We start from the raw sequence: 19108 nt of genomic DNA, 5'->3' as shown, positions 1-19108 counted from the left end.
AAAAATCTAAAAAAAAAAAAAAAAAAAAAAGAATGAGACAGTCCTCCTTTTTTTTTCCCCTGAGTACTGGGGCAGAGTTATTTTTTTCTTTTTCCTTTTTTTTTTTTTTTTAAGATTTAATTTATTTGACAGAGATCACAAGTAGTCAGAGAGTCAGGCAGAGAGGGTGGGGGGAAGCAGGCTCCCCGCCGAGAAGAGAGCCCAATGTGGGGCTCTGTCCCAGGACCCTGAGACCATGACCTGAGCCGAAGGCAGAGGCCTTAACCCACTGAGCCACCCAGGCGCCCCTTGTTTTTTCTTTTTAATTGCATACCTGAGTGTAAGACTTCCAGCATTTTAACTGAATCACAGAATTAGTTTGTTTCTGTGTGTCTGTGTTAGTGCCTCGCAGAATATATTCAGTATTTGTTGAGTACCAATTAGTGAACAAAGTCAATGCTTTGGGGCAAACACAAAATAACAGCAGCATTTCAGAGCTCTTCAGTAACCTTTACTCAGTGGAGGTTAAGAGGCTCATAGAGATTTTGACCTTTTTCTCCTAGTAGGTTCTATTACATAACTGATTTTTAGGTTTACATCCCACTCTGTCTTCCTGGGGTCAGTCTCACTTGCCTATGGAGTATCGTCCTTTTTGTATGTTGCTATTTGGCTTGCTAATGTTTTGTTAAAAATTTTTCTGTGTTCTTAAAAGAGATCAGTCTGTGGTTTCCTTGTGATATCTTCAGCAGCATCAGGGAAAAATGGCGTTGCAAAACCAGCTGGGAAGCGTTCTCCCTCCTCTCTGATTTCCTGTAAGGATCTGTGAAGGATTGGTATTACTGCATATTCTCCCCCGTGTTCTGTGAGGGTTCCTGTACCCGTCACTACTTGGTATTGGCAGTTGCTTTTATCGAAGCTATTCTACTAAGGTTTGTAGTGGTATTTTGTGTTTTTAATTTGTATTTTCCTAGTAACAAATTATGTGGATGATCTTTTTTCTTAATTATGTTGTGTTAGTCACCATGTAGTACATCATTAATTTTAGAGGTAGTGCTCCATGATTTATGGCTAGTGTATGATACCCAGTGTTCCATGCCATCCATGCCCTCCTTAATGCCCATCACCAGGCCAAGCCATCCCCCTACCCCCTCCCTTCTAAAACGCTTAGTTTGTTTCCTGGAGTCCATAGTCTCTTATGGTTCATCTCCCCCTCCAAATCCCCCGTTTCATTTTTCCCTTGCTTCTCCTAATGTCCTCCATGCTATTCCTTATGTTCCACAGATAAGTGAAACCATGTAATTGACTTTCTCTGCTTGACTTACTTCACTCAGCATAATCTCCTCCAGTTTCATCCATGTTGATGCAAAAGCTGGGTATTCATCCTTTCTGATGATTGTATATATGGACCACATTGTATATATGGACCCCATCTTCTTTATCCATTTGTCTGTTGAAGGGCATCTAGGCTCCTTCCACACTTGGGCTGTCATGAACATTGCTGCTATGAACATTGGGTTGCATATGGCCCTTCTTTTCACTACATCTGTATCTTTGGGGTAAATACCCAGTAGTACAATTGCTGGGTCAGAGGGAAGCTCTATTTTTAATTTTTTGTGGAACCTCTACACCGTTTTCCAAAGTGGTTGCACCAACTTGCATCCCTACCGACAAGTATAAGAGGGTTCCCCTTTGTTCATAACTTCTCCACCATTTGTTGTTTTCTTGCCTTGTCAGTTTTTACCTTTCTAACTGGTGTAAGGTGGTATCTCCATGTGGTTTTGATTTGAATTTCCATGATGGCTAATGATGATGAACATTTTTTCATGTGTCTGTTAGCCGTTTGTATGTCTTCTTTGGAGAAGTGTTCATGTCTTCTGCCCATTGTTTGACTCGATTATTTGTTTTTTGGATGTTGAATTTGAGGAGTTCTTTATAGATCTTGGATATCAGTCCCTTGTATATAGTGTCGTTTGCAAATATCTTCTCCCATTCTGTGGATTGCCTCTTTGTTTTTTTGGCTGTTTCCTTTGCTGTGCAGAGGCTTTTTATCTTGATGAAGTCCCAAAAGTTCATTTTCGCTTTTGTTTCTCTTGCCTTTGGAGATGTGTCTTGAAAGAACTTGCTGTGGCTGATGTTGAAGAGGTTACTGCCTGTGTTCTCCTCTAGGATTTTGATGGATTCTTGTCTCACACTGAGGTCTTTCGTCCATTTTGAGTTTATTTTTGTGTATGGTGTAAGAAAATGGTCGAGTTTCATTCTTCTGCATGTGGCTGTCCAATTTTCCCAGCACCATGTTTTGAAGAGATTGTCTTTTTTATTTTTTTATTTTTATTTATTTATTTATTTTTAAAAGATTTTATTTATTTACTTGACAGAGAGAAAAAGAGAGACAAATCACAAGTAGGCAGAGAGGCAGGCAGAGAGAGAGAGGAGGAAGCAGGCTCCCCGCCGAGCAGAGAGCCTGATGCGGGGCTCGATCTCAGGACCCTGAGATCCTGACCTGAGCCGAAGGCAGAGGCTTTAACCCACTGAGCCACCCAGGCGCCCCAAGATTGTCTTTTTTCTGTTGATTATTTTTTCCTGCTTTGTTGAAGATGAGTTGACCCTAGATTTGAGGGTCCATTTCTGGGCTCTCTATTCTGTTCAATTGATCTGTGTGTCTGTTTTTGTGCCAGTACCATGCTGTCTTGGTGATCACAGCTTTGTAATAGAGCTTGAAATCAGGCAATGTGATCCCCCCAGCTTTGTTTTTCTTTTTCATCATTTCCTTGGCAATTTGGGTTCTTCTTATGTGCTGCTTGTCTCCATATATCTTCATGGGTAAAATGTCTGTTCAGATCTTTTGCTTGTTATTTTCACACTATGACAGATAAGGAAGTTCCATGATAGTAATTTAAAGGACAGTCTCAGGTGTAAATCCCAGCACACAGAATGTATGGGAATGCTTTTGTTCTAGGTTGTTAAAATGTGGGGAGGGTGTTTGTTTTCTTTCTGTTGAGTTTTTGAGTTCTTTATATATTCGGGGCCTTTTTCCTTTCTCCAACGGGGTTTGGAGATACTTTCTCCTTGTCCATAGGTTTTCATTTTCTTAGCAGTGGCTTTTGCAGAATAAAGTCTTTTAATTTTTATGAAGTTTGACTTCTCAATTAATTTCTTTTATCACTCCTGCTTTTGGTTTTGTATCTAAGAATTTGTAGCCTAATGCAGTGTCACAAAGATTTTCTCTTTGTTTTCTTCTTTTTTATAGGTTTATGTTTTACATTTAGCTATAAGATCCATTTTGTGTTAATTTGGTGTAAGGTGCAGATTAAATTTCCTTTTTTCTGCATATAGTTGCTCATTTTAGATGTTCATTTATACACATGCAGCATAATTTATTGATAACATCCTTTTGTCTCTGAATTGCCTTGGCCCCTTTGTCAAAAATCATTTGATGTATTTGTGTTAGTCTTCTCTGGTCTTTTGTGTTTGGTTCCATTGTTCTCTTTGTCTATGCCAATATCATACTGCTTTAATTACTCTAGCTTTGTAGTAAGCCTTCACATCAGGAGCTGTAAGTCAGCTAACTTTGGGTTTTTTCATAATTGTTTTGCTTATTCTAGTTTCTTTGACTTTTCACATAAATTTGAAAAGCAAGTTTTCTAGATCTAAAAAAAATCCAGCTGGGAGTTTGATGGAACTTATGTTTAATGTATAGATCACTTTGGGGAAAAATTGATATATTGAGTATAACTCTCCATGTATTTAGGTTCTCTTCAATTTTTTATATCAGTTTTGTTCATTTTTCAGCGTACAGATACTGCATATACTTTGTTAGACTTGTGCCTAAGTAGTTCTTGTTTTTGGAGTTGTAAATGGTAGTATTTTTAAGATTCTAGTTTTTAGTTGTTTATTGCTAGTATGTAGAAACACAATGATTTTTGTATATTGACCTTGTATTCTAGTAACCTTGATAAACTCATGAATTAGTTATAGCTGTTTTTTTTTGTGGGTTCCTTGTGATTTTCTTTATAGATAGTTATGTTGTACGTGAATAGAGACAGTTCATTTCTTCTTTTCCAGTCTGTTCAGCTTTTATTTGTTTTGTTCAGCTTTTTATTGTTTTTTTTTTTTGCCCATTGCATTAAGTAGGACTTTTAATATTATGTTAAGTAGAACTTGCAAGCCTAAACATCCTGCCTTGTTGCCAGTATTTAATTAATTAGTTAATTTTTTAGAAGATTTTATTTATTTTATTTTGAGAGAGAGAACGAGTGAGCGAGAGAGCCCGAGCAGGGTTGGGGCAGAGGGGGAGAGAGAGAGAGGAGCAGACTCCCCGCTGGACAGGGAACCCAGTAGTTTATTTTTGTGTTTATTTCCCTTGCCTGAAGAGATAAAACTAAAAAAAAAAAAGAAATTTACTGGCTATGATTCCTTCAGAAATTTTTTGATTTTATGTTTCACATTGAGGTCTTTAATGCATTTTGAGTTTATTTTTGTGTACGGTCTGAGAAAGTGGTCCAGTTTCATTCTTTCTCGTGTCGCTGTCCAGCTTGCTTGGAGCCATGTATCAAAGACACTGTCTATTCCCCATTGTCTGTCTTGCCTCCTTTGTCATAGATTCATTGACCATACAAGTGTGGGTTGCTTTCTGCGCTCTCTGTTCTGTTCCGTTGATCTCTGTGCCTGTTTTTTTTTGCCAGTACCATACTGTTTTGGGTACCACAGCTTTGCAGTATATCTTGAAATCTGGAGGTGTGATACCTCCAGCTTTGTTCTTCTTTCCTAAGATCATAGCAAACATTTCTTTTGTTTATTGTGGCCAGATACTCGACTAAGTAAGTGCTTTGCATCTTGTCAAACCTTTTAATAGTTAGAGTTTGTGTTGAAACTAAAATTGAGGCGTGGAAGGATTAAATAACTGGTTCAGGATCATGCATCTGAGCAGGTGGCGGAGCTGAGATTTGACACAGTCGTCACACTCCGGCTCCATCATACGGTGTTTCCACCGAGGTGTCCGCTGCCACAGTTTTCCTATGTCAGGCACAATGTTTCTGTGCCATTGTGGTTTACATAGTTCTGTGTGTATGTATGATATCCTTGAAAAGGAAGAAAGTAAACCCTTATAAAATATAACTTTATCGGGGTTTCGTACGTAGCAGAGCAGCTCCCTCGCTGCGATCTACTGAAAGTCAGCCCTCGACACAAGGGTTTGTAAAAAAATAAATAAATAAATAAAACAAAGAATAAGAAAAAAACAAAACAGAACAAATATATATAACTTTACTACCGCCCCCCAGTTGGTCTGTGGTGAAACTGACAGGAGAATCAGATCTGTTTCTGAAGCCTGTTCCTTTTCAGTCATGCTGCCTTCAGCAGCTCAGGGGCTCTGTTCCTTTTTGGCTCTGATAACTATTTAGGCTGTATGTGAAAACAGAGCCCGTCATTCAAATTCCAACAGAAATATATGGCAGAGACTTCCTAGGTAATGAACCAGAGGTGTATTTACAACAACTGTGTTTTGGGTAATTTAGGGGCTCACTTGCCTGAAATCCCTATGTAGTTCTTGCACGGGGACGTTTCTGGGTAATAATTCCAAATTCAAAGAGTCCGGTTCAATGAAGTAATATGTTAAAAACCTTAGGTGTGTATTTTTAATTTCATTTTTAAAAACACCCCTTTTCATCTTTTGCTGTTTAGGTCCAGTAAGTGGGAGGCTGATTGAAAACTAATCTTTTTTTTTTTTTTTTTTAGATTTTATTTATTTATTTGACAGAGAGATCACAAGTAGACGGAGAGGCAGGCAGAGAGAGAGAGAGAGAGGGAAGCAGGCTCCCTGTTGAGCAGAGAGCCCGATGCGGGACTCGATCCCAGGACCCTGAGATCATGACCTGAGCCGAAGGCAGCGGCTTAACCCACTGAGCCACCCAGGCACCCCGAAAACTAATCTTAATGGCAGCTTTTTGCCCAATATGATTGAGGGGATTATAAAATTTTATCCCATCTCACTTTTTTTTTTTTTCTTAAGATTTTATTTATTTGACAGAGAGAGATCACAAGTAGGCAGAGAGGCAGGCAGAGAGAGAGGAGGAAGCAGGCTCCCTGCTGAGCAGAAAGCCCGATGTGGGGCTTGAACCCAGGACCCAGGATCATGACCTGAGCCGAAGGCAGCGGCTTAACCCACTGAGCCACCCAGGCGCCCCTCACTTTTTTTTTTTAAATGTACTTTATCTTAATCTCTTTGGAGACTTGAGACTAAAATGTCGCCACCACTTATTTTCATTTTGTTTTCTTCCCTCTAATCAGCATTGCCTGCACCCTCCTAAGACGGCTTTCTCTTCATTTTTGTTATAATGCCTGTGTGATGACATTTATTAAATTGTGAATTTCCCTTTGGACAGAACTTGAATCCTGTATTCAGTTTTACTCCTCTGACATTCTGTTTAGAGTTCTCTTACATGTATTCCTCCTCTACTAAATGTAAAAACTTACATTTCAGATATTATTGACTTAATTTGTCTATTTTCTGAGATCTTAATGTGCCAGGAGCTGGGATTTGACACAAGTAATCACACTCACACTCCTAAGCCGTTAAGCTGTAACACCTAGGTGTTAGCTGTGTGATTTTTTTTCTGTGTCCTGTGATATTATGGAATATTTTTATTTAATGATATAATTTTCCTCCCCAAATAATTTTACATTCCAAATTAACTCTGCTCCTCTGTAACAGATGTGATGATGAGAAATAGATGTGAGACATATTTTAAGCACGAGTAGCCTGCTCCTTTTTAAAAAATGCATTTATATGTTTGTTAGGGAGTTTTAAAATACACATTTGACACTTAAATTTGCTCGAAGTAGGTTTAACGTGAATTTCTCCTATTAAGAGTGTTCTTAACTTTACCAATTACATGGCAAACTTATTCACAATATTTACTTATTTCATTGTACACTCCAGTGAAATCTCATCATATCTTCTTGCAGGTTCTTGAGAAATCTCCATTTAAAAATGGGTAGCTAATGTTTCTAAGATCATAAAGTTCCTCTGACAGTCCTCAAAATATATCCCCGTTAAGCTTTTATAGTCCAATTTATTGTTAAGTGTTGTTGAATATGTGTTTTTTTATATGGAGTATAAGAAAGTAGGCATTTGGGTTTGATATTTATAAAATTTACTGTATTATTTTGCCTTAGCATTTTCTTCAATATCCATATTACTTCATTTCTATGGATGGATGAATAGCTTTCTGTAAAGAGGGCAGGAAAAGCATACTTCATGAAGCTGAATCTTGAAAGACAGTGTATGGCTGTGACCATGTATTTGAACACTTCTTAGAGGTTTAAATACTTCTTCTTTTTTTTTTTTTTTAAGATTTTATTTATTTATTTGACAGACAGAGATCACAAGTAGGCAGAGAGAGAGAGGAGGAAGCAGGCTCCCCACTGAGCAGAGAGCCCGATGCGGGGCTCAATCCCAGGACCCTGGGATCATGACCTGAGCTGAAGGCAGAGGCTTTAACCCACTGAGCCACCCAGCCACCCCGGTTTAAATACTTCTTAACATTATCATCTGCACTTCTAGGAAAGGTATTTTGTTATAATTATAGTCCACATACAAGCTGAATTTCTGCCTGTTGTTACTTTAGTTATTAGCATGTTATGAATCAAGTGAAAGGCATATTTTTCCCATGTGCTGGAATTGACTGAATAAATGTTTGTGAGGTTTAAAAGCTGCTAGACTTAGTTACTGCTTTTTATTGAAATACAATTTACCTGTAGTAAAATGCCCAGATTTTAAGAGTCCAGTTTATGAGTTCAGAAATTATATACACCCTTTTCATCACTATCCATGACAAATTAAAGAAAATTACCATCATCTGGAAAATGCCCAGTGTTGATTTCTCCATTCTTGCCCTCACTTTCTGTCACCATAGATTGGTTTTGTCTGTTCTTGGAGTCAGTAAATGGACTCGAATGTGTCTGACTCATATCTTCTAACATAATGTTTGGAATTCATTCATGTTACTTGTAGCCTTTATTTATTTATTTATTATTTTATTTTTTTGTCACTGAGTAGTAGTTCATCCTATAAAAATATCACTGTTTGTTTATCCATATTCTTGTTGATGGACCTTTGGGTTGTTTCCAGTTTCTGGCTATTGTGAATAAGGCTGTTGTGAACATTTATGTACAAGTCTTTTTGTGGATATGTATTTTAATTTTTCTTGGGTCAGTACCACAGAATGGGTTTGCTGACCTGTCCAGAGAAATCTGAGGCTTTCTCTTTGAGCAACCCATCTTCATGGATTGGGGAAACACATTTAAATGTCAATCTGTCGCCTTGTGTGGTTCTTGTCATAAATGAGTTGAATTCCCTTAACTTCTAGCTGCTTTTAGTCATCCTCCAATACTTTCAAATCATTGTTTTTAAGATATTTTGTCTAGAGGTGCCTGGGTGGCCCAGTTGGTTAAGCGTCTGGATCTTGATTTTGGCTCAGGTCGTGATATCAGGGTCGTAGATCAAGCCCCACGTGGGGCTCTGTGCTGAGCAGCAGGATTCTCTCTCTCTCTCTGGCCCTCTGCCTCTCCCCCACTCTCTAAAAGATAATAAAAAAATAAAATATTTTGTCTAGTGGTTATAATTTTTACTTGTAAGGAGGGTAATGTGGTATAAATGGTTTCCTACCATTATCAGATTAAGAACTCTAAAAGTGATTTTTTAAAATTCTAAATCTTATTCTATCCCTCCTTTGCTCCAAATCCACCAAAGGCTTTCCATGAGTTTTACAATAGAAATTAAATTTCTTGTGATTGCTTTTAAGGTTCTTCAAGATCTATAACCCCCTCAGTTCGCTACCTTATCTCGTTGACCTTCACCTCTTAACGTCCTTCACCTGCCTGACTTTGGTCACATCCAGTCTCTTTACTTCAGAAGCTCTTCTCCTGGAGGTCTATTCCCTTTTCCAGCTGTTTGTTCTAATGTCACATTTGTCGTTGAGTCTTACCCTGATCATCATAGTGGAAAGGGCCCTCAGGTCTATGGTACTTTCTTACTTTACTTTTTTTTTTAACATAACATTCATTCCCATCTGGCACGTTACATATTTTATTTATTTTTTTAAATTTTCTGTCTCTTACTGAACCCTAAGCTCCGCAAGAGCATTTGTTCACTATTGTATTTCCATTACTTTAAATTGCCCTTGGAGGATAGTGGGTTCTTAATAAATAGTTGTTGAATGAGTAATTGCACAATATGTCTGCTTTACAAATTGTGCTCTTTTCAAGTGCAGTTTATTAAGTTTTCTTATAATGAAGGATATTTGTACTTATTGGTGGAGAAAGAACAAACAAGAAGGGATTGTGGATTATACCTTTTTTATTTCCTAGTTTGTTTTTTTTTTTTAAGAATTTACTGATTTATTTAGAGAATGGGAGAGCATGGGTGGGGAAGGGGCAGAGGTAGAAGAAGAGAGAGAATCTCAAGCAGACTCCACACTAAGTGTGGAGTCTGTCATGGGGCTCGATCTTGTGACCCTGAGATCATGACCTGAGCTGAAACCGGGAGTCAGACACTTAACTGAGAGAGCCACACAGGAGCCCCTATTTCCCAGTATTCTTTTTTTTTTTTTTTTAAGTTTATTTATTTTAAGTAATCTGTACCTCCAGCATGGGGCTTGAGCTCATGATCCCAAGATCAAGAGTTGTATGCTCTTTTGACTGAGTCAGCTGGGCACCCCTCCCAGTACTCTTTTGTGTTTTCACTTTGTGAAACCTTTTGTGGTTCATTTTTTTTTTTTTTCATGACTCTTGAATTTTGCTGGAATCCTTGACTCAACCATTTAAATTTTTTCCATTTTCAAAGTGGAAATAGAGAAAGAATGGCCTTAGCTTGAAATGGAGATTCTCCAGGAAAACAAGGTGATGTCATTAGCTGTATTACAAGCAATCAATTTAAATAGCTTTAGATCTAAGAGACCCTTAATCAGTCTTATTTGAAGCAGAAATGTGTTCTCTGTTTTATAAATAATTGCCTAAAACCAGAACCATTAACAAATTAAATAAAGATTTTACTAATGCCAGAAATTGTGCTGTTAGCAAAATTAGTCTTATTATGTGCATAGTATTCAAAGATTGCTAAATCGAGTTGATGTACTTTTCCAGAGTGTTGCCAATTGTGAGAGCATTAGTTGAATGACATTTCAGTGTCCTCAAACTTGTGCTGTCATTTTCTAGGCAGTGGGGGCCAATAGTTTGAAGGATGGTTCACTGATGATTTCCCTCATCACTTTCCAGCTTGGATGTGAAGACCATAATTAGGTATTCTGGCCATGTTGGTGAGTCAAGGCATATAACGAAGTTCCATGCCACCCTTGCAGTGAGACGAGGTTGACTTCAGTGGCATCTGAACTTAAGGATATAGGTTAGGGGGTATCGCTAAGTTGCGATATTTGTAATAAAGCATTTGTACCTCTTATTATGATTTGGTGTAGCATCGGCATTAAAGAAGGGCTTTGGTTTAGTCACTTTTGGATTTTTGATGTCTTCTGAAGATCACCTAACATGTAGCTCTTTGCAGTATGATTTATGCAGTGTGTTTTGTCAAGGTGGGCCATTACCCAGGTGCAGGGTAACTCCAGTATTAATTCAGGACATTTATCTGCATTTTTATGATAAGTGGTTGTATACTCATATTTGTGTCATATTGTCTAATAGTCATCTCTGAGGTCCTGGCATTGTCTTCATGTACTTAGAGACGTCACAACTGAGGCTTCTTTCTGTAGGATGCAAGTGGTTGTACGGTTTGGTCCTTGAGGCTTATTGTCCCCTGTTCTTGCAATGACTAGAGGATGACAGAGAGTGGTGGGAATGGGCAGCTGGACATGTGCTCCCGTTGCATGTACACATTCTTTGGTCACAACCTTTAGTATACTGTATCTTTTAAACATAATGTTACTACATTATAATTTACATAGTGTAAACTGCTTCCTTTTAAATTGTACAGTTTGAGGAATTTTGATAACATGTGCACTCAGGAGATCACTCCCGTCATCAAAACACAGAGCATTTTCATCACCTTCTAAAGTTCCCCTCAAGCCTGTTGGACATCCCTCTCTCCCCTAACCCTGGCCCGAGGAAACCACTGATGTTTGGGCTGTTTCTGGTTTTTGGCTGTTTTGAATAAATCTGTTAATACTCCTGTTTACATTGTTATATGGGCATATCTCTTCTTTTTAAGATATTTATTTATTTGAGAGAGAGAGAGTACATAAGCATGGGGAGTGGGAGAGGGAGAAGCAGACACTACCACTCCCTGCCCCCACCATGTGGGGCTCAATCCCAGGACCCTGAGATCGTGACCTGAGCTGAAGGCAGACGCTTAACCCACTGAGTCACCCAGGGGCCCCGGACATATCTTTTCATTTGTCTTGGAAGAATACTTAGTGGTGGATTGATTGGGCAGCTATAATGACCAAACAGTTTTCCAAACTGTTTTTACTAGTTTACATTCCAACCTGTCATTTTTTTTCACATATTGGTCAACACTTGGTATTGTCAATCTTTTAAATTTTAGTCCTTCTAATAGGTGTAAGGATCGTGAACATTAAAGATGTTGAGTATCTTTTTATGTGTTTTTTGGCCATTTGTGTATCTTTTGTGAATGATCTGTTCAAATCTTTGCCCCCCCCCCCCCTTTTTTGTATAGATTTCTTTATCTTACTCTTATTGAGTGATAAGAATTCTTGATACAGTTTGGATACAAGTCCTTTGTCAGTGTTTTTATTGGGAATATATTATCACCCGCTGGCTTGCCTTTCCTTTTTCTTAATGGTGACATTTGAAGAACAGAATTTCTAATTTTGGTGAAATCCAGTTTACAATTTTTTTCTTTTATGATTAATGCTTTTAATGTTCTATCTTATATCTTTGCCTATCCCAGGATGACAAGGATTTTCTTTTGTGTTTTTTTTTTTTTTCTAGAAGTTTGATGGTTTCAGCACTTACATTTAGGTCTGTGATGCATTTTTGAGTTCATTTCTGTGTTGCTGTTAGGAAGGGGTTGCTGTATGTTTTCTTTCTGTTGAGATAGCTAGTTGTTCCAGGATCGTTTACCTTGGCATCTTTGTCAGAGTCAATTGATAGGTCTGTATTTCTGTTCTTTTGCCAATGGTGCATTGTCTTTATTGCTGTGGCTTTATAATAAATCTTGAAGTTAGGTAGTGTAGCTTTTCCAAATTAAAAAAAAGAGAGAAAACTGCTTTGCCTCTTTTAGGTCATTTCCATTCCATTTAAATTTTAGAATCAGCTTGTTAATTTCTATAGAAAGTGCCTGCTGGGAATTGTGTTGGTATTGCCCTAAATCTGTAGATCACTTTTGGTGGAGCTGACATTTTAACAATATTAAGACTTTCAATTCATGAACATGGTATATCTCCATATACTGGTACTTTCTTTAATTTATTCCAGTAACTTTTGTAGTTTTTCCGGGACCAGGATTTACACAGATTTTGTTAAAATGTATTCCTGTACTGTAGACTGAATGTTTGTGTCTTCTGACAACTTGTAAGTTGAAATTTAATCTTCAAGGCAATGATATTAGGAGGTGGGGCCTTTGGGAGGTGATAGTTCATGGGGGCAGATCCCTACTATTTGGGATTAATGCCCTTATAAAAGAAACCAGAGAGAGCTGCTTTACCTCCTTCTGCCATGTGAGAACACGGAGAAGTCAGCAGCCCTCAAGCCACGGTGGTGGCACACTGATCTTGGACTTGGAGCCTCCAGAACTGTGAGAAGTATTTATTATTATTAAGCTATGTAGTCTGCTGTATTTTGTCATAGCAGCTGGAACAGACCATGACACTATGCATTAGCATGATTTTGGTTGCTATACAAATGGGATTACGTTTTTTAATATTTTCTAGTTGTTTCTGTTATCTTGAATTACTGTTGATTTTTTACAATAATGTTGTGTGCCATAACTTTCCTAAAATCATGCACTAGTTTCTGAGCTTTTTAGTAGATTACTTCGGATTTTCTACATACATGATGACATGTTACATCAAAATTGTTTTTGTACATACTTGTCTTCATCACTAGACTTGGAATTTTGAGGACGGAGATTATAAATTATTCATTTTTGATTGTCACCAGAACCTAAGATGGTATAAAAGGCAGATCCTTACTTCCTGATTTTTCTTCTTTCTGGATGCCTTTTGTAGTCATGTTTGCTACTTTCTCCTCATTTGCACAATTTTGCATAGTGCCAGGACTCGCTTCCCTGGCACTTTCATCTTCCCTGGCCGTTTCATCTAGTTGTCAGGGTTTAAATGCTACCTTATGAAATTTTTTTTCTCTAGCCTGGGCCTGCCTACTTGATAAGTTTATTGTATGTCTGATAAGCATCTCAGACTTAACATTAAAAAAAAATAAATAACCTGATCCTTGGATCTTCCTCTTGAAACTATTACTGTAGTTTTTTTTTCCATCTCAGTTAATGGTAACTATGTTTTGTTTTTGTTTTTCTCCATTTGCACAAGCTGTCTTTTTATCATTTTGCCATTGCTATTTAAAAATGAATAGAAAACCAGGATGAAAGTCGGATTCTCTTGATAAGAAGTGGAGGTTTCTTAAAGTTAATGGAATCATTAGTATCCTGAAAGCACCAAGTTTTTTCTCAAATTGAATGCTTGTATTTGGGCTGCTAAATATGTGCATAATACTTAAGAAAACCACATAGATATAATGCTGGAAATTGAAGATTTGTTTTAATCCTAAAATATTGATTGTTATTAGCCATCAGATGAGAGGACTTAACTTTGTTATGTTTTGAACTTTAAGTTCTCCCTCTGGTTAGGACAAAAGTAGGGAACCACTTGTATTTCTTCTGTTAAATTACTTTGTAATTTAATCACCATTTATAATGTTTTTCTACTTGCAAATTCATTCTAAGTTCCACAGGAGACGTTTTAAGAATGCAACATTGTAAATTGTCCACAACCACCTTAAAAATGGGGAATAAAATTTGAAATTTCCTAGAGAGCCTCCAAATGGTAGACTGTGTAACATTTTGCTAATTTGATTAATGAATCTTTTTGAGCTGATAAGTACCTTCTTCATAGTTGTGAGCATTTTTCTTTCCAAAGAAGGTAAATAACTGAGGGATAATAATCTGTATACTCTTACTGGTATATAGAACGTTTCCAGTGAAATGTACTCCTTAATTGGTAGTGTCAATTTGGATTTTTGTGTCCTTTGGCCTCTGTTACCTGGGGAGGTAAATCTCCATACATTATAATGGAAAAAGTGGAAACTTCTCTGTTTTAGACAAATGTAGAAATTACTCTGGCTCTGTCATTTTAAATAAAGATTAATTGCATATACATACATATACCCATGCTATTACTGAAGGATCATGAATATGACCTTTTATATATTCAGAAATTGATTTTCCCAGCAGGTATTGCTTTCTTGGTGATACATATTTATAATGAGAAGTGCTTCAAAGAAGCTAACCTTATTAAACATATTACATTGAATTGAGAAATTCCCTTTTACCCTGTGTGAAAGATGGGGAAGAAGTTCTTTATCTCATGCTTTATTTTTATCCATGTAATTTTGGGAAACAAAGAATATGGAAAAACCACTTAGAATTATAGAGACCTCGTAGAGCAGTAGGTTTTCTTTAAATGCCGTAATCTTGTACCTAAGAATGAGGTGTAAATGTGAATTTAGCAGAATTTCCATAATTATGTACATTTATTAATCATCTTTCTCCTCTTCTCCATGCTGTTCCTCTTTAAAGTGAACTAGCCTTTTGATAATGATAGATATACATGCAGTAGGAAGAAGTAATACAGAAAGAGCCCATGTACCCTTCACCCAGTTCACCCCAGTGAACTTGCTTGATATTAGTGTACTTGCTTAAATATAGTGCAACATCACAAGCAGGACAGTAACATTCCTACAATCAAGATACAGGATGTTTTCATTACAAGGTTCCCTCATGTTACTTTTTTTTTTTTTTTTCCTTTTTTTCTTTTTTCCTTTGGTCTCATGTTACCTTTTAGGGCCATATCCACTTTTCTCTTATGCCCACCCCACATCATTTAGGCAATCATTAATTTCTTCTGTATTTCTATAGTTTTTGTGATTTCAAGAAGTGTAATATAAATGGAATCATATAGTATGCAATCTTCTGGGCTTGACTTTTTTTTCCATTTACCATAATTCTCTGGGTATTCATTCTGATTGTTAGAAGGTTTGCTTTGTTTTGTTGAGAGAGAGAGGTGGAGGGAGGGACTGAAAGAGAGTGGAGAGAGAGAATCACAAGCGAACTCCTCCCTGAGTGCAGAGCCCAACACGGGGCTTGATCTCAAGACCCTGAGATCATGACCTGAGCTGAAATCAAGAGTCAGATGCTTAACAATTTGAACCACCCAAGCTCCCCTCTGGTTGTTAGAGGTATTAAATGTTCATTCCTTTTTATTGCTATGTAGTATTCCCTGGCATATATATAAAACAGATTAATTCAGTACTTAGCTTTTGAAAGATAGGAGTTGTTTTCACTTTTATGGTTAAAAATGAAGTTGCCATGGATATTTATGTTTAGGTTTTTGCATGAACGTAAGTAATTACTTCTCTAGCATAAATACTCACGAGTGCAGTTTCCCGGTGGTATGGTAGTTATATGGTTAGCTTCATAAGAAACTCTCAAACAGTTTTCCAGAGTGCTATATCATTTGCATTCTCAGCAGCAGTGTATGAAGGATCTACTTCCTCGGCATCCTTTCCAGCATTTGGAGTTGTCACTGTTTTTTATTGTGATCGTTTTGTTAGGTGTGCAGTGATGGCTCATTGTGGCTTTAATTTGCATTTCTTGGATAACTAATGACGTTGAACATTTTTTTTCTTGTATTTATTTTGCCATCTGTATATCCTCTTCAGGGAGATGTCTCTAGGCTGTTTGCACATTTTCTAATTGGATTCCTTTTTTTTTTTTATAAACTATTAAGTTTTGAGAGTTGTTTTTATATTTTAGAGACTTATCCTTTCAGATATGTGGTTTGCAAATGTTTTCTACTAGTCTGTAGTTTGACTTCTCATAGGGCCAATTGCAGAGCAAACATTTTTCATTTTGTTGAAGACCAAATGATCAGTTTTCCTTGGAATGGATTTTGCTTTTAGTGTCATGTCTCAGAACTTTTTCACCTGCCTTAGACCATTTAAGCACTCATGGCTTAGATGTTTTTTTTTTTTTCCTAAGAAGTTTGTAGTTTTATATTTTTTATTTATGTCTGTGATCTCCCCACCACCTTAAAAAATAAAGATTATTTATTTATTTATTTATTTATTTATTTGTTAGAGAGTGAGACAGAGCATGAGCATGGGGTAGGGTGGGGAGAGATGCAGACTACACGCTGCATAGGGAGCCTGATGTGGGACTGACTCCCAAGACCCTGGCATCATGACGTGAGCAGAAGGCAGACACTTAACTGATTGAGCCGCCCGGGTGCCCCCATGATCCATTTTGCAGTAATTTTTACATGATGATGTCTTGGTTGAGGTTAATTATTTTGCCTGTAGTTCTTGAGGTCTTAGATCATGGATTTAAGATTTTTCTTCTTCACATTTAAGTATTTGGTGCTTTAAATTTTCTTCTCAGCATTGCTTCAGCTGTAGCCCACAAATTTTGATACATTGTGTTTTTTATTTTCAAGTAGTTCAGTGTATATTTGGGATTTCCTTGAGACTCTGTGATTATTTAGAAGTGTGATGTTTAGTTTCCAAGTGTTTGGAAATTTTCCACTTTTTGTTACTGATTTCTAGTTTAGTACTATTGTGGTCAGAAAACACATCCTGTATGATTTCAATATTTTTATTTGTTAAGGCATATGTTTTATGGGCCAGAATGTGGTCTATCTTGGTATATGTTTTTGAGTGTTTGAAAAGAATATGTATTCTGCTGTTGTTGAGTGAAGTGTTCTATAAATAGGAGTTAGATTCTTTTGGTTGATTATGTTGAATTCTTTATAGGCTTGCTGATTTTCTGTCAAGTTATTCTGTCAGTTGTTGAGAAACAAGTTTTGAAGTCTCTAACTTTAGTTGTGGACTTGTGTAGTTCTTTTAGTTCTATCAATTTTTGCTTGACATATATTGCAGGTCCAAGACCTTTAGCGTTGTTATGTCTTGGTGTATTGGTCCTTTTATTGTTATTGAATGTCCTTCCCTGTCTTGGATAATTTTATAGCCCTTCCTGCTTTGTTTTGATTAATGTTTGCATGATACATCTTTTTCCATCATTGAACTTTCAAACTGCCCATGTCAGTATCTTCAAAGTGTTTTTCCCAAGACAGCGTGTAGTTGTGTCATTTTTAAAAATTTAGATCACATTGGCCTATAACATTATATCCATTTCAGGTGTGTAATGATTCAGTATTTATATATCTTGTGAAGTAATCACTACTGTAAGTCTAGTTAATGTCCATCACCACACATAGTTAGCAGTTGTTTTTCTGTGATGAGAGCTTTTAAGATACACTTTCTTAGCTACTTTCAAATATGATACAATAGTATTAACTCTAGTCACCATGCTGTACATTATATCTCCAAGATCTATTTATTTGTTACCTGCAAGTTTGTACTTTTTGATGACCTTCATTCATTTCACCCACCTGCCTCCCCCCCATGGCCCTCTACATCTGTCAACTCGTCTTTTCTTTGTAGCAGTGGGTTGGTGGTAGTTGGTTTTTTAGATTCCACATATAAGTGAGGTCATACGGTGTGTATTTTTGAGTTTGACTTATTTCAGTTTATATAATGACCTCAGAGTTTACCTATGTTGTTGCAAATGGCAGGATTTTCTTCTTTTTTTGTGGTGGAATAATACTCCTCTGTGTGTGTGTGTCTCATTTTCTTTAGCCATTCATTGCTCTGTGGACACATAGGTTGTTTTCACATCTTGGCTATTGTAAGTATAGCTGCAGTGAACTTGGGGTTATGGGTATCTTCTTGAGTTAGTGGTCTCAGATACATAGCCACTTTTAAATAATCACTGAGTCTGATTGCTGGATCATATGTAGTACTATTTTTAATTTTTTGAGGAACTCCATATTGCTTTCTGTAGCAGCTGCACCAGTTTACATTCTCATCAGCAGTATACAAAGGTTCCCTTTTCTCCACATCCTCACCAACACTTGTTATTTCTTGTGTTTTTGATAGTCATTCCACAAGGTGTGAGATGACATCTCACTGTGGTTTTGACTTGTATTTCCCCGATGATTACTGATGTCGAATGCCTGTACATGAATGTGTTGGCCATATGTATGTCTTCTTTGGAAAGATGTCTGCTTACACATCTGTTCATTTTTAAAACATGTTGTTTATTTTTTTTGCAGTTGAGTTTTATGAGTTTTTTAATATATTTTGGATATTAACCCCTTATCAGATATATGATTTGCAAATATTTTCTCCCATCTGGTGGGTTGTGTTTTCATTTTGTTGAAGGTTTCTTTTGCTGTGCGTAAGATTTTTGATTTTAGTCCCACTAGTATATTTTTGTTTGTGTTACATTTGTTTTTGGTGTCAAATCCAAAAATTCCTCACCAAGAGTGATGTCAAGGAATTTACCTTTATGTTTTCTTCTAGGTTTCAGGTCTTATGTTCAAGTCTTTAATTTATTTTGTGTGTGGTGTTAAGATAGTGTTACGCTTTCATTCTTTTGAATGGGCTGTTCAGTTTTCTCAACGTTCTTTATTGAAGAGATTGGACTTTCTCCATTGTATATTTTTGGCTTCTTTGTTGTAAATTAATTGACCACGTATATATGGTCCACATATATTTGGACTTGTTTCTGGACTTTTTTTGTGTTCCGTTGATCTATGTGTTTGCTTCTATGCCAATACCATGTTTCGATTACTCTAACTTTGTGATGGAGTTTGAAATCAGGAAGCATGTTGCCTCCAGCTTTGTTCTTTCTCAGGTTTGCTTTGGCTGTTTGGAGTCCTCTTTGGTTCCATACAAATTTTAGGATTGTTTGTTTTATTTCTGCGAAAAATACCATTGGAATTTTGGTAAGGAATGAAGTGAATTTATAGATTGTTTGGGTAGGATGGAGTATTGGTTCTTTTGATATTGATTCTTTTAATCCACAAGC

General features: G+C 36.9%; 1 protein-coding gene across 2 annotated transcripts in view; it reads left to right on the top strand.

Moving 5' to 3' along the window:
• Positions 1–19108, top strand: part of COMMD10 (COMM domain containing 10) — a 193703-nt gene that overhangs the window by 11912 nt on the left and 162683 nt on the right. The window lies entirely within an intron of this gene.

Source organism: Lutra lutra, chromosome 5 (assembly GCF_902655055.1).
Source record: "Lutra lutra chromosome 5, mLutLut1.2, whole genome shotgun sequence".
Taxonomy (NCBI): Eukaryota; Metazoa; Chordata; class Mammalia; order Carnivora; family Mustelidae; genus Lutra; species Lutra lutra.
This window is presented reverse-complemented; position numbering and strand designations above follow the sequence as displayed.